The 16,257-nt window shown below is 38.0% G+C and overlaps 1 pseudogene; it reads left to right on the top strand.

Moving 5' to 3' along the window:
• Positions 1 to 851: 851 nt before the first annotated feature.
• Positions 852 to 14,872, top strand: LOC107745017 (scavenger receptor cysteine-rich type 1 protein M130-like; annotated as a pseudogene).
• The last annotated feature ends 1,385 nt before the right edge of the window (positions 14,873 to 16,257 follow it).

Below are 16,257 nucleotides of genomic sequence, written 5' to 3'. Positions count from 1 at the left end.
ATCAAAATTTGTTCATATTTACAAAATACATTTATGTGGGTCAGTGAAAACTTTGGAAATCTTTTCTTTGTACTTTTGTCAATTAAATAAAAGTTAAAGAGAATGAACAAATCACAGATTCTTGATTTTTTTGCATTTTACAAAATGTCCCAGCTTCTCTGGAATTGGGGTTGTATAAACATCTAATAGCGGTGTGTAGAGAGCTGGACTGTGGAGAACCTGTAGATGCTCTGGGTGGTAATCATTTTGGACCAGCATCAGGACCAATCTGGATGAGTACTGTCATGTGTACAGGATCAGAGTCTGCACTGAAGAACTGTGGCTCAGCAGGAGGGTTTAGATATGACTGTAGAGAAAGTGGAAATGCTGCAGTAATCTGTTCAGGTAAACTGCTTCAAACCTGTCCTCAGTGATCAGCCACCTGCTGTAAATTAAATTTTAAATGTGGTTTTCTTTTAACATTAATGAATAATGCTTAATGGTTGACCAAAAAAGACAATAATTATTTAGTTTAAAATGTGCCAGTATTTTTTTTATTTTTTATTTATTTATTTTAAAAAAAATGTCATGAGAAAAATAATGTACTGGTCTAAAATATGCAAACTAAGAAAGAATCATACTTTAACAGTGTATTATTCTAGGTAATTGTTAATTTGTACATATACATTTTTAACATGTCGATTTGTATAAATGAACATTAATGTATTATGATGAAAAAGATTCATCTAAAAGTGAACAATATTATGCTTAATTAATATTAACTTAGGTCGATGAATGTTTTAAAATAATTTTGTTAATTATCATGATTAACATAATGGTAACAAACTGAACCACATTATAAAGCATTGCCAATGCCCCCGCCCTTTGTGCTGGGAGCAGCTGCTTTTGGCAAAGGAGACGCTCAGATGTGGACACAAGAGATTCAGTGCAGAGGAAACGAATCTCAGATTCACCTCTGTTCAACATCACCATCACATAAAAACAACTGTTCTCATGATAAAGATGTTGGACTGCTGTGTTCAGGTTGGAATGAATTTCTTTTAAGTAAAATACATTTTAAAATGCACTTTTTTGTCATTTTCTAGTCTTTTTGCCATCTTCTCTCTCTGTCCTTCAGTATTTCTTTGTGTCATTCTCTTCATTCTCAATGTACAGACCGTGTGAATGTGAGGTTGGTTGGTGGTCACAGTCGCTGTGCTGGTAGAGTGGAGGTTCTTCATAGAGGTCAGTGGGGAGCAGTTTGTGGTGCTGGTTGGGATTTGGCTGATGCTGCAGTGGTGTGTAGAGAGCTGGACTGTGGAGAACCTGTAGATGCTCTGAGTGATGCTCATTTTGGACAAAGATCAAGTTCCAATCAGGGACCAACAAAAATGGGGTATGTCACGTGTACTGGATCAGAGTCCACACTGAAGAACTGTGGGTCAGAAGGATGGAGTAAATCTGTCTGTCGTACAGCTGCTGGAGTCATTTGTTCAGGTGAATGAGACTGATCGTCAATACATTTCGGAGAAAATTCACTAAACAGTCACTTCACTCTTAAAACTGTGGCTGCAATTCAAATTAAAACTTTAAATCTGTTGAGAATGTAAATATTTTACTTAAAGGGGTCATATGATGCTATTTTAAAGATCATTATTTTGTGTATTTGGTGTAACAGAATATGTTGACATGCTTTAATGTTCAAAAAACACATTATTTTTCAAATACTGTACATTATTGTAGGTCCTCTATGCCCCGCCTCTCTCAAACACGTCGTTTTCAACAAAGTTACATGTAATGGTGTTACGTAATTTAATTACAAAATAAATGTAACTGTAATCAGAAAAAATGTGTAATTAAATTAGTTACTTATGAAAATGTTAACGATTACAAAGGGGGTTACATTTGAATATTTACACGCGTCCACATTCAGATTTAATTGATTTCTTTCCCAAATTGCACTGACTACTCTAAAATATGAGACATGCGGCCGCGATGTGGAAAACACGGAGTGGTTCGTAGAATCCAGTCATAAAAACGGAACTCCTATTGCGCGGAACGTCAAGGAATATGCCACATTTCAGATAAATAAATCAAAAGTAAATATAATAAATATATAAATCAAAAAAGAACAGCGGCGTGCAGAGACCTTCGGAGGGGCAGGGGCTAAGCGATGTTGCTAGGGCACAATCGCGGTCCGGGGGCACATAGACCGGACCGAAAGGGCACTTTACCGTCGGCGATTAAAGGGGCCTCCGCCAAATGGTTTTGATCAGAGTAATCAATGCGAGAGAATGAGAATGGAGTGGACTGTGAAAGCGCACAGGTGGAGCAGAGAAGCAAAACTACTGTTCAGGGTTTCAAGTGCAGGTCAGTTTCATCTGTAAATATGCTATTGTAGTTTTGTCTTTGTACTTACTCAGGGCAGGACTTAAGGGGGCGTGGGCCCCTGGGCTTGAGGTTATGTTTGGGCCTTACACTACAAATGCCCTCAAATAGAACATCATTATGGAGTAACACAAAATACACAAACATATGCTTTGAGGTTAATAAATAGTACAATTAATATGCAACATGTCTAGGCTATAGTCAAAGATTAAATGTAATATTAAATATTCATTATAATATAATAAACAGGATGTGTTCTCTCAGTTGAGAGATCAAAACCCTGAAATAACTGAGTAAAAAAAGAAAAGAAAAGCCAGAGATGTTGGCTTATTAGTATTATAAAAGTTATTGTCATATCCCTTACCATAATCGCGAGCTTCAAGCTTTCAAAGTAAATATCAAGACAGTTAATAATGTCGTTAGTTTTACCTTCAGTTCAAGCCTGAAAGGGCAACAGAGCCGCGTGACAGACACAGTGATGATGCAGTACACATGCCACGGTTAAGACAGCTGACGTACAATGATTTCTGATAGGCAGTTCACTCTCCTGTGATGTGACCCTGTTCCCCCCCCACACACACACACAAACACACCTCCTTTCTATTTAAATAAGGCTTACGTAAATTAAGATGTAAATAAAGGTTTATATAAAAGGGACATTTGAGGTGTGTAGATCCCTGTAGTGATTTCAAGTGCAGGTCAGTTTCATCTGTAAATATGCTATTGTAGTTTTGTCTTTGTACTTACTCAGGGCAGGACTTAAGGGGGCGTGGGCCCCTGGGCTTGAGGTTATGTTTGGGCATAAACAGGATGTGTTCTCTCAGTTGAGAGATCAAAACCCTGAAATAACTGAGTAAAAAAAGAAAAGAAAAGCCAGAGATGTTGGCTTATTAGTATTATAAAAGTTATTGTCATATCTGTGTCCTCTTATGTCAGGGTCTTATTTAATCAATAAATTCAACTGAATAAAAAGACATGCTGGCTATTAAAGGAACACTCCCCTTAAAAAAAAAAAAAAAAAGGCTCATTTTCCAACTCCCCTAGTGTTAAACAGCTGAGTTTTACCGTTTTTGAATCCATTCAGCCGATCTTCGGGCCTGGCAGTAGCACTTTTAGCTGTAGCTTAGCATAGATAATTGAATCTGATTAGACCGTTATCATTTCTCGCTCAAAAATGACCAAAGAGTTTCTATATTTTTCCTATTTAAAACTTGACTCTTCTGTAGTTACATCGTGTACTAAGACCGACGGAAAATGAAAAGCTGCGATTTTCTAGGCCAATATGGCTTACTTATTTCATAATAGGTTTAGGGGGAGCTAGGGCAGACAATTAACGAAAATTAACGATGATTTTACTATAAATCCAAAGACAATGGACCATGGTAACCATAGATTAACCATGGCTTTTTTTACACTAACCATAGTTTAACTATGGAATGTGTAGTAAAAATAAATACAAATGGTAATCCATTTGCAAAAAACAAAAACAAAAAAACATGGTTACTGTACTTTTATTATAATAAAATCATGGTTAATTTTTTTTAAGGGACAAATATGACTCATGTTCAGTATTATGATTTTTCTATAACGTTATTGTAATGATGTAGTTATTATTGTACTAATTTTGACATGTAGGCAATTTAGAAAGTATAGTTTTGTTAAATCTTGAGTATTAAAGTCATGTGAGAGACAGAGATATCAGGGCAAAATAAAGAGACTGAAAATTAAAAAGGAAGTGAAGGTGCAGTTCAGGAAAGAACTTTTAATTATTTTGCATGTCCCCAGGCTAAGGATTTTTTGTGATGGCCATACAAAAAAATAGGGTTGTCCGTGTTTTAGAATGCGTTAGGGTGTATGGGATGGCCTGGATGAGTGTGAGATTTCCCAGCCTGAAATATTTTCTCAGTCCGCACCTCGTGGAAATTAATGGCACAGACACGCGGTTTCATTTAAGTGTGCGTGTGTATCACTTGTGGTGTTTTTAGCCTCTGCCACCTCAATATGAGTACATGAACACATAAACATAATCTCTAGAACTGCTCTAGAACTGAGTCACTTCATGAGCATTTTACAATTTCTTTTGAGAAAACTATCGTCATATCATATATACAAACAGACACCAATGTTTCAGGAGTTTAGTACAAAGAATAGGGCACATGCTTATTAGATAACCATATTTGGGTTGATGTATATGCTTTTATTTGATTTTTTTTAATTAACTGGATTTTTTTCCAAAGCATTGTTAGATGCAGTGTTTCCTGTAGTTATGCGAAGATTTGGTTTCAAAAACAGTATCAGTAAACTATTTCTTATGATTTTAAATCTGCATTGAACTTCAGATCAATCTCAAAGTAAAAGGCGGTACTAAAGTCTGATTTTGTGGTGTTAAAATTCAATTATTATAATCTTAATTCAAGTGATGAAGGATTTTGAAAGTCTGACAGTAATCAGTGTTGAGCACATACTGTAAGGTTAATCCTGCATTGTGTAAATGTTTGAAAATGATTAACAGTTGAAAACATTCATTAAAAATTTAGAAAAGTAATCAAAAAGTAATCAAAAGTAGTCAGTTACATTACTTTAATAAAGTAAAGTAAGTAAAAAGTTACACTACTATTTCATTTTAAATAGGGTAACTTGTAATCTGTAACCCATTACATTTTCAAAGTAACCTTCCCAACTCTGGGAATGATGGAATGTAATGTTTTGGACTTAGATGTGCATGATGTGCATTTTTTTTTTTTTTTTTTACAAATTGGCTTAATTTCATAAATTTTTTTTTATTTTTATTTTTTTTTCAAATCTTGTTAGTATTGAATATACTCTTAAACTTGCCATTCTGCATAAATCTGTTTTGTGTGGTTTGAACAGGTCATAAACATTCCAGACTTATTAATGGATCTCACCTGTGCTCTGGGAGATTAGAGGTGATTCAAGGCAACACATGGCACACAGTGTGTGACGCTGCCTTTGACCAGCAGGATGCAGAGGTTGTGTGTAGAGAGCTGGACTGTGGGGCTCCTGTACAGGTTCTGGGAGCAGCTGCTTTTGGCAAAGGAGACGCTCAGATGTGGACACAAGAGATTCAGTGCAGAGGAAATGAGTCTCAAATATATTTCTGCCCACATCAGTCTTCAAGCAAAAACAACTGTTCACATGACAGTGATGTCGGAGTGATGTGTTCTGGTTGAGTATAAATATTTTCTATATATTTGCAGTATATATATGAGCAATATCACACTCGTTGATGTGAGATATGGCTGTATATTAGCACGGCTGTGATTTGGCCGTAGGTAATCACAGCGTGCCGATATACAGCCGTATCTCACGTCTACGAGTGTGATATTGCGTTTATACAACAGTTCGATGGCACGAGTGTGTAAATACATTAGGAAAAACAACGGAGTGTCTTTAAAAACCCTATTTTGTGCAGAACTACTTCTTTCTGCCACGGATTCAAATCTCAGTTTGACAGTTTAACAGCTGAGCCCAAGCCTTTGTTATTCGAAAACACCCCTTTAGAACTAGTAACGAAGGAACGTTGAGTTGCTTCATTAAAAGCTTATTGTATTACTGTATTAAAAGCTATTAAAATATTATGTGGAGTGGAGTATTATGAGAGAGATGGACTGAGCAAGTGTGATTACCTGCATCTGATACAGCATTCATTCTTCAGATCAATCTCATATTCACAATAAAGCATTAGTTTGAATATCCACTGAGAAAAGCGTTATCTTTGTCGTAACGTTACTATCCTTTCATCTGTTAAGGGTGATTTCCAATGACAGCATTGCTCCGTGCATTTGTAGGCTGCATCAAGCTGTTGTTGAAAGTAAAAAATAATTTCCTTCAACAACAGCGTTTATTTTTCAATATAAAAGTCTTGACTTGTAAAAGCAGTCTCTTGTCACCATCTAATGGCAGAACAATGTAACTAAAATCCCGAACACACGCCGTTTCTAAATACTAAACACTATTATTAAATACTACTATTATTTAAATAAAATATTATTTATTGAATAATAATATTTAATGAACAACAACAACAGCCATCATAAAAGTTGCTTGGCAATTCAGTTGAAAGTACAAACACAGCGCTCTGATATACAGCATTGAAGTTAGCTATATAAAGTATAACGTGATGAGATTTTGACCTCAGCCAAAACTATTTACTCTGGAACCAATAATAGAATAATGAGACCAAAGACTGCCCATTAGATTGACCCAAAACGAATTATATCTCATGTTTAACCCATATAGAGACATCAGAGCCAGCGGTAAATTCCAGAAGATCTGGCCGAGGTGAGGCGCTTTCCAGAGGTTTAGGAGCGCTGAACATCCACTGACGTCCTGGAGCTCACATCTCCGAAAATGTTAAAGCAAATTTTCAAATAGACATTATCTGTATTAACAAACCGCATTTTTGAAGTCCAAACAAGTACATTCTTACCTAAAAAAACTGTTAAAACTACATTCCGTGACACAAAACAGTATTATTTAAAAAATTTATTGGATTTAGACGTCCGCCATGACACTCGCTGTGGGAAATACTGTAACTTAGGCAAGCGGAGTGATACAAATGGAGGAACGGCTGTTGGAGTTCTGCTGGACTCTAATATCACACTCTTATCAGCCAATCAGATTCGAGGACCAGAAAGAACTGGTGTATACATCTATATATTATATATGTGTCTATATATTTGTATAAAATACTTTAATGGACGTACACACGCATTGTTCGCACACAGAGGTTACTGATCGCGCTGCGCACACAGACAAATTCAGGAACAGAGAAACTTGTCACTGCTGCCCTGTGACTTTTATTTGATACTGCTTCGATACTGAATTATATTTCTCAGTAAAAAAGGGGGTATAATTGCTGTTTTTGAAGTAACTAAACTCACAGCTTCATTGTTTGAGAGAGAGAGATGCACAGACTGTAATCGTTTACAAAAATTAACCATGATTTTACTATAGTAAAAGTTTAGTAATTGTTTTTTGGCATATTGACTTCCATTTGTATAACCACAGTTTTACTACAAATACCATGGTTAAACTATGGTTAGTGTAGCAAAGCTATGGTTAGGGAAGTCATGGCCTAATGGTTAGAGAGTCGGACTCGTAACCCAAAGATTGTGGGTTCGAGTCTCGTATCAGCAGGGATTGTAGGTGGGGGGAGTGAATGTAAAGTGCTCTCTCCCACTTTCATTAATTTGTGGTTACCATGGTTTAATTATAGTTTGGTTTTTGGTTTTATTTGTAGTAAAATGTCTCTGTTTAATCAACGTAACCATGGTTTCTGAGAGGAGGGAATGAAAACAAGACAGGGGCTGCTTACATCGTGTGAGTGAGTGACTGGAAGTTCTTGAGCTCTGCACACGGCTGACGGTTGCTCTGAGGGGGCTGCTGCTATCGTGTGAATGAGTAAGCGACTTGGACTTCTCTGTGCTCTGCACACAGCTTGCCCCTGCTTTGAGGCAAGGGGCTGCTGATAAGGACATTTTTCGGTGCCCCGTACACAACTGGCATTGCCCTGAGGCAAAGGGCTGTTGATATTGTGTGGATGAACTTCTCTGTGCTCTGTACATGGCAGTCCGCTGTTCTGAGGTGGGGGGCTACTTGAATCGTGCAAATGAGGGTCTGTAAATCCCTGTAAACCTCCTCTCATAGACAGCACTGTCACCGACAAGGCTATTTTCCTGCCAAGCTTGCTACCCAAGGCCTTCACTTACTGAAGGGTAGACAAACACTGACAGCACTGCAGCTTGCGGGCCGCCCAGGTAAAGAGGAAGTGAATATTCATTCTGAAGGAGACATGAGAGGTTTAGGTGAACAAGGAGGATGCAAGAATAGACACGTCACAGGCCCATCACCTAAACTTTCTATCCTAAACTGCCATGGCTTCCATTTCTGCAGCTCAGCTGTGGAGGTGAAGAAGTGAGTGGACAGCTTATCCATAAAACATTACAGATCTTATACTCACTGGAACGCTGAAGGGTATGGCAATCCAGGTATCGTCCTCTGAAGAGCGCACATTCAAGATAAGAGGCTTCTTAAAGACAGCAAAGCTGCTTAAAGGAGAAAGATTCTGAGATAAATGGTGCTCGGTGCCAAGCTGTACTGCTTGAATGCCTGAACACCATTGGCTATTGCAGGTGCAATAGCAGGATTCAATAAGCCTTCAGCATTTCAGAGAAAAGGAGTTTCCCCCCCAAGTGGCTATCAGCCGCAATGTCAAGAAAACGAATTGAAAGAGAACCATATTTAATTTTCGTAAGGGATTTAAGCATGCAACCTTCTACTGTCTCTCTCAAAACAGCCATATTTGAAAAAAAAAGTTGAGTAATTTGTGTGACTGGATATAGCTGTCGGTTATTTAACATTTCTATAGTAAAACAGTTGACTATGATTTGTAACTTCCATCTTACCTTACTATCTTTCAATGTTAAACTGACGCTTCATGCTGGAATTCGCAATCTGTAAACAGTAAACCCCGCCTACTTTGATTTGAGTTTTTTAGTAGGCCTACTTCGTCCACCACTGGTGATTTGTTGAGATGAGTGGTAATTCATGGTGCCCCTTCCTGGGTAGTGTGATTTTATATAAGCTGTGTTCAAACTGAGGCTGCATCCTCCGAAGGACTCACACTTCAAAGGCTACATCCTTCGAAGGCCGCAAAGTTTGGATCGAGTATTTTTAAATGGGACGATCTCTGAAGGACTGTTCTTGTCACCTAGCAACTGTGACAGCTGATTTTTCATCACTTTATTTTCATGAATTTGGAATGTGTGCAAAGGATTGTGGTTGACTGAAGGTCGTGAAGAATACATCCCATGCATCCTTTAAATTAAGCTGAATGAAGGACGTGAAACGAAGGCTGCCTTCCAAGGATCCTTTGGATTGAGATGGCCTTAAAAGACATTTGATGATTCGGCAGCTGAGATATGCAGCCTTCGCAGGATGCAGCCTTCCATTTGAGAAGCACTCATAGTGTCATTTCTAATCTCCCAGACACTGACGCTATGACTCTGTGTAATGGCAACATGTGAGAAGTGGCGGCACGCACGGAAAAGTGCCAATACGCTAAAGATGAAAAATATAGAAGTGGCGTTGAGGCTGGATCTGGCTACAAAATGAAATTAAATGGCCGACTGCTGTAATACATGTGCAAATGTAAATAAATAAATGTATAAATGCATAAATGTAAATAAAATAACATGTCCCATGGCTTGGTCCTCTCTCGTCTTCCACTGTCGTCACTCATCCTTTTATCCCTGTGGGATTCAAGCCCGGTGTGAAGTCATGCTCCACTCCACTTTCATTTAATTGATTAGAATTATATTTGTTTAATTTAAGAAATTGAAATTCTCTCTCTTCATGTCATCATGCAAATGTACAGTGAAACGTGTAAAAGCACACTAGGCAGTACATGTAGTTTATTCTGTAGTACTACTTTATACTATTCAAATTTATATTGATTTGGATTCATTCTGTTTAAGTAACATGTCAGTTTTGTCCAGGTTACACTGATCTCAGACTGGTAAACGGTTCAGACTCTTGTTCTGAAAGAGTGGAGCTTCGGTTCCTCAATGAGTGGGGCACAATGTGTGATGCATGCTGGGATATGAGAGCTGCCAGTGTCCTCTGTAGACAGCTGAATTGTGGGATTGCTGTGTCTGTTGTGGGATCAGACAGGTTTGGAGAGGGAAGTGGTGAAATCTGGGCTGATGTGTTTGATTGTGACAGGAATGAAAAAAAAAACTCTCAGGATGTTTAATCTCTTCATGGAGTCGAGCTGAATGTTCTCATAGATGAGATGTTGGAGTCATCTGCTCTGGTGAATTCTTTCATTTATTTCTGAATTTACATTAATATTACAATTTTATTTTAATAAAGCATATTCTCAAACTTGTAATATTTTAGTAATTTGTCTGATGTTTCACTCAGATTCATCTCTGGCTCTTCATGATGGTCTGGTGCGGTTGTCTGGAGAGAGACAGTGTGAGGGGGAGGTGGAAGTTTTCATCCATCAGGTCTGGAGGAGAGTTCTGCTGGACTCCTGGAGTCTCACTGAATCCTCTGTGGTCTGCAGACAGCTGGGCTGTGGCTCTGTGCTGAACTTCTACGGCTCCTCTTCATCCAGTCCTGAACACAGTCATGAGTGTGTGACGGGCTTCCAGTGCTCTGGGAGTGAAGCTCATCTGGGGAACTGCAGCTCTCCACAAACTCTCAACTGCAGCTCCACACAACAGCTGTCAGTCACCTGCCTTGGTGAGAAGAACAACATCTGGGCAGATTCTTCAGTTGTTACTAATCAATAATGTGTTTTTCTTTCTCTGAATATCAGGTCGCGGGTCCATCAGGCTGGTGGGTTCTGGGGGAGACTGTGCAGGGAGGCTGGAGGTTTTTCACAGCGGCTCATGGGGGACAGTGTGTGATGACTCCTGGGATATTAAAGATGCCCATGTGGTGTGCAGACAGCTGCAGTGTGGAGTGGCCCTCAGTAACCAGCAGGTACCAGCCTGGTTTGGTCCTGGTTCTGGACCCATATGGCTGGATGAGGTGGAGTGTGAGGGGAATGAGACGTCCCTGTGGAGCTGCTCTTCTCCAGGCTGGGGAAAACATGACTGTAAACACAAGGAGGACGTAGGAGTCATGTGCTCAGGTAAACAGTACACTAGTCAAAATGTTTTCCATAGATGTATTTGTTGTTTTTTCATAAAATATTCTATATTTAAATAACATATTATTAGGCTAATGTAACATTTTACATTTTATCATTGCTTACAGCATGCATAACCCTTGTATTAACCACTTATTTTCACACAACCTGAGTTCCATTTGTTTAAATGCACATCCTTTCCATTTAGAGTTTAAAGAGATCAGGTTAACTGAGGGCTGTGAAGGGAATGTGGAGGTTTTCTACAATGGATCCTGGGGTAATGTGTGCTGGAACCAGATGGACAGAGATGCAGCGAGTCTGATCTGTCAAGAGCTGAACTGTGGAAGATCTGGTTTTGAATCCTCTTCTACAGCAAGAGTGAAATCAGCTCCTAATTGGCTGGATAAAGTAATATGTCGACCACATGACTCCACTTTTTGGCAGTGTCCATCTTTACCCTGGGAACAAAATTACTGTAATAAAGATGAAGTGGTCAAGATCACCTGCTCAAGTGAGATGATTTTAATGATGTAATTTAATGATGTAAGATGGTCTCAGTAGTCATATTTCTTTAAAGGGGTCATAGGATGCTGCATGCACTTTTACAAGTTGTTTGAACTGATGAATTTTTGATTAGTAATATGCATTGCTAAGAACTTCATTTGGACAGCTTTAAAGGGGTCATAGGATGCTACATGCACATTTACAAGTTGTTTGAACTATAATGTGTGTTGGCAGTGTGTGTACACAACCACCCTATAATGATAAAAATCCACCCAGTGTTTTTTTTTTAAACCTTGTTAAATGTTTTCCCCTTTCTCAAATCGAGCTGATCTCAGATGCCTGTCTGTGTGACGTCACAGACAGGCCCCTCTCTCGATAGTTTGATTGACAGTAGCGTTTCAGCACAGACTGGACTGGTGTCTTACCTTAGACCCGCCCTGAGTGAGCTAGATAGATAGATAAATTGCCTTTCCTAATAATGTGCTATGGAAGATAGGGGTGGGGTCAGCAGAGCTCATTAACATTTAAAGGAAAATGCTACAAAAACGGCTTGATCTGAAAAGAGCTGTTTTTGACAGGGTAAAAAAGGTGTTTTTTACACTACCATTGAGAAATTTTAAACAAACTATGTTACAGACTTTTCATTAAGAGCCTAAAGAATCATATCAACTTGTGAAAAATGGGCATCCTATGACCCCTTTAAATACAATATTTTTTTCTAATGTGGTGAGTAAACTAACGTTTCTGAAAAACTAAATTGAGGTGATGGAAAGTGGCATTGTTGATATATTTAACATAGACATTATGACTTTTGTTATCTGATGTTCAGTTCTCTTCATTTTATCATGTAATCTCAGTGGAGGAAAGTGATGAGTCTCCTCAGAGTCGCCTGTCATGTTCTACTTCACCATCTCCTCACCAGAGACAGTGTTCAAGTAAGTTTTTTGACAAATTTGCTAGATTTTTGTTAATGTAAACCTGTATTTTCTTAACAAATTATTAAAATATGAGCATTTAAAAAGAAATTATTAGCATTTAGCCTTACAACAAGAAGGTCCCTAGTTCACGTCCCAGCTGAGCCAGGCAGCCTTTCTGTGTGATGTCTGCATAGATTTCCCCCACAATCAAAAGACATGCAGCGTATGTGAACTGGAAAACAATAAATTGCCCATAAGTGTGAGCGAGTATCTGAATGTTGACCCTGTGATGGACTAGCCATCTGTCCAGGGTGTTCCCCATTTGTGCTCTGAGATGCTGAGATAAGCTCCAGTATCCCTGTGACCCTATGAAGGAAACGCAGTTTGGAGGGTGGATGGAGCGATTTCCTAAATCTGATCACAGATCTCTTGGTTCAGTTTTAGTGTGTTTTGTTGTAAATGTTGTGCTGAAGCTGGTGAGTGCTGGTTGATGTGTGTGTTTTAGATCATGTTCCTCTCAGACTGAGTGGAGGGGAGGGCCGGTGCTCTGGGAGGCTGGAGGTGTATCATAACGCTGTGTGGGGCTCAGTCTGTGATGATCAGTGGGACATCAGCGATGCTCAGGTGGTCTGCAGGCAGCTGGGTTGTGGAGCAGCACTGAGGGCTGATGGGAATTCAGTCTTTGGTGCTGGTGAAGGTGTTGTGTGGATGAACAAAGTTGAGTGCAGAGGGAATGAGATTCACCTGTGGGACTGTCCTCTCTCCTTGAACAACACTGACTGCGCGCGCAAGAAGATTGTTGTACTCAACTGTGTAGGTCTGTCAAAATCTCAGTTCTAATAATATTTGTGTTTAAATCAATAATTTGCATTATTGTTAATGTGTTTGTGTCTATTTTGACAGATTTGTCCATGTCTACCACTACTCCTGCCACAACAACATCAGCTTATCCTCCAGTTTCTCCTCCAGTGCGCTCAACATCAGTCTCTCCTTCACAAACTCCTCCAGCAGCTTCTCTCTCCGTCCCCCCAGTGCTTGTGATTGTTCTGGGAGTTGTGCTCTTACTGCTCTTAGTGCCACTGCTTATACTGATTCAGCAGAACAGAGTGATGAGGAGAGGTAGGAGAGATCCAGAGACTGTCATATTGTGTCTTATTCAGTGTGTGATCAGTCATGTGTTGTGAACTGACAGCAGGTTTGTCTGTCTACACTCACAGCTCTCTCTAAGAGGAAACACAGGACGACGACTGAGGCCGTTTATGAGGAGATTCAGCATAGACACAATTACTTCACTCAGAGGGGTGAGTAAGTTTTATAGTGTATGATTTGTCATTTTCAGTAGGCTAATCACTTAATTCAGAGGGGTTAGCCATGAGACATGAATCTCATTTAATATCATTAATAAGAGTCTGTCAGACAGTTAATATTCATCTAGTTGTGTTAAACCATCTTTAAACCACAGAATTCCTGACAGAAAACCACAGAGCTGCAGGTGTATGTTTATGTGTGTTTGTGTGTGCGCGCACATCTATCTGAATCCTTTGAAACTATTTTGTTTTGATGTTGAAGAGAGGGTGAATGAAATCAAGAGGGGAGTACTGTGATGATGTCATCACTGATGGACTGAATCCAGATCGTGAGACAGGTGCAGTTCTGTACTATAGTTGTAATTCTGTATCTTCTATTTTATAGTCTATATATTAAAAATTACCTATAAGAACATATTAAGGAACTATACAATAAGGTTTGTTTTGAGTGTAATGGTCTCTGTTAAATCTGTTATGTTAAATTTGTAGAAGACACACCTGGGAGCTATGATGATGTTATCACTAGCGGACAGAACTCTGGTATTAAAAGGGCCTACATTTAAAAAAAAAAAATTTTTTTAAGTGTGTTATTTAACACAGTCACTTCAAAAATTCAATGTTTGTTATGTTTATTTGTATGTAGTGGACACACCAGAGAATTATGATGATGCCATCGTTAATGGACAGGACTCTCAAAGTGTAAAGGGTGAGTCGCACAGAACCAGATTGTTTCTGTGATAAACTGAACATGCATTTCTACCATCAATGAATCATCATGGCTTTATCAGGTTTAATCTAATAATCTCAGACAGTCATGAGGAGAAAGAGATCAATGACGCAAGCTGTTAAACATTACAATGTGAGGTTTTATTTCACGTGTATCAGAGGGAGATCAGGAGGAGTATGATGATGTGAAGAACAGCAATGAAGATGAGAGAAACCTGTTGGGTATGTTTTTGTCTCCTTTTTAATCTTTATTAGATTAGCATTTGCTGATTTACAGTAAATGGCTCAGTTTGAAACATTTAACAGGATATATTTGCTTTTGTTTTTTAATAACAGACTATGATGATGTGGGCCAGGAATCAAAATTAGGAGAGGACTTTATGGCTTAAAGGCCACACCCACTGCTTCGGTTCATGAAATTACAATTGTACAGCTCGGTTTAAATGATCTTACAGCCACTTCAGGTTTTTCAATAAATTCTTATTGATGGGTTAAATTGCTTGCATTTAAAAATGTTTTAAATTGCTTTACCATTTCTATGATTCTCTTTTTGTTTTTCTTTAACACTTTTTAACGGTCATAAAAACAATGAAAACACACACACACACACATTGATTTAATTTATCAAGTGAGTCGAGCTGACTGACAAGAGTGAGGTGAGAAAGACAAGACCATGGCAGAAGAAACGAAACGCAAAAGCACCTTTTTGGCAATATTTTGGATTTTGAAAAGCCTGCTGACTTTTGTCGTTTATCTAAGGGGATTTTGGAAGATTAAAAAAAAAACATTTATTTCTTATTTATTTGGTTCCACAGTGTTTGCTGCTTTTTACTTTATTTAAACTTTGTGTATTTTATAGTGCTGTCAAACGATTAATCGCATCCCAAATAAAAGTTTTTGTTTACATAATATATATGTGTGTGTTCTGTGTATATTTATTATGTATATATAAATACACACACATACAGTATATTTTGAAAATATTTACATGTATTTACATGTCTATATTTATATTCATATAATTTATATTATAAATAAATATATTTAATATATAAACAACATTTTTCTGAAATATATACATGCATGTGTGTGTATTTATATATTCATAATAAATATACACAACACACATACATATATTATGTAAACTAGGGACGTCAATTTTCGATCATTTCCATGATCGATCGTCGCTGAAATTAACGATCAATTAATAGTTAACTTTAATGCAGCAAAATGCGTCTATTGCAGCAGCACGCAGTCACATGACAGGATCTTTTTACATTTTTACTTTCTCAAAAAAACTCGTTCTGTATGATTTATAAGCTTGTTTCCTCATGGGGACCTCAAAAATGTCCCCACAAGGTCAAAATTTACTAGTATTACTATCCTTGTGGGGACATTTGGTCCCCATAACGTAATAAATACCAGGTACACACACACACACACATAAACTGCATAAAATAATGCTAATGATGTTTTTTGCAAATATCATTGATTCCGTGCCTTATCCCTCACTTGAAGTTGTTGCCATTTTCCTGTTCTGTTTTATATAATTAAAACAAATAAAAAAATTGATCAGATGCTTATTTGCTTATTTAATGTTTAATGTTTTTTTTTCTCCTAATCCTTATTCATTTATGATTATTAGATAATGAAAATATTATACCCAACCTTAAACAGGATACTTGCCAACTTTAAACAGTAGTAGTTCTGTTGAAGTTCTGTTATGGACTGTAAAGACCCCTAAGACTATAAAAGACTATAAAAGAAAAGTACA

This window comes from Sinocyclocheilus rhinocerous, unplaced genomic scaffold (assembly GCF_001515625.1).
Source record: "Sinocyclocheilus rhinocerous isolate Xijiao unplaced genomic scaffold, SAMN03320098_v1.1 scaffold2032, whole genome shotgun sequence".
In the NCBI taxonomy this organism is placed as follows: domain Eukaryota; kingdom Metazoa; phylum Chordata; class Actinopteri; order Cypriniformes; family Cyprinidae; genus Sinocyclocheilus; species Sinocyclocheilus rhinocerous.
Note: the sequence above shows the minus strand (reverse complement) of the source record. Positions and strands in the feature narration are given on the sequence as shown.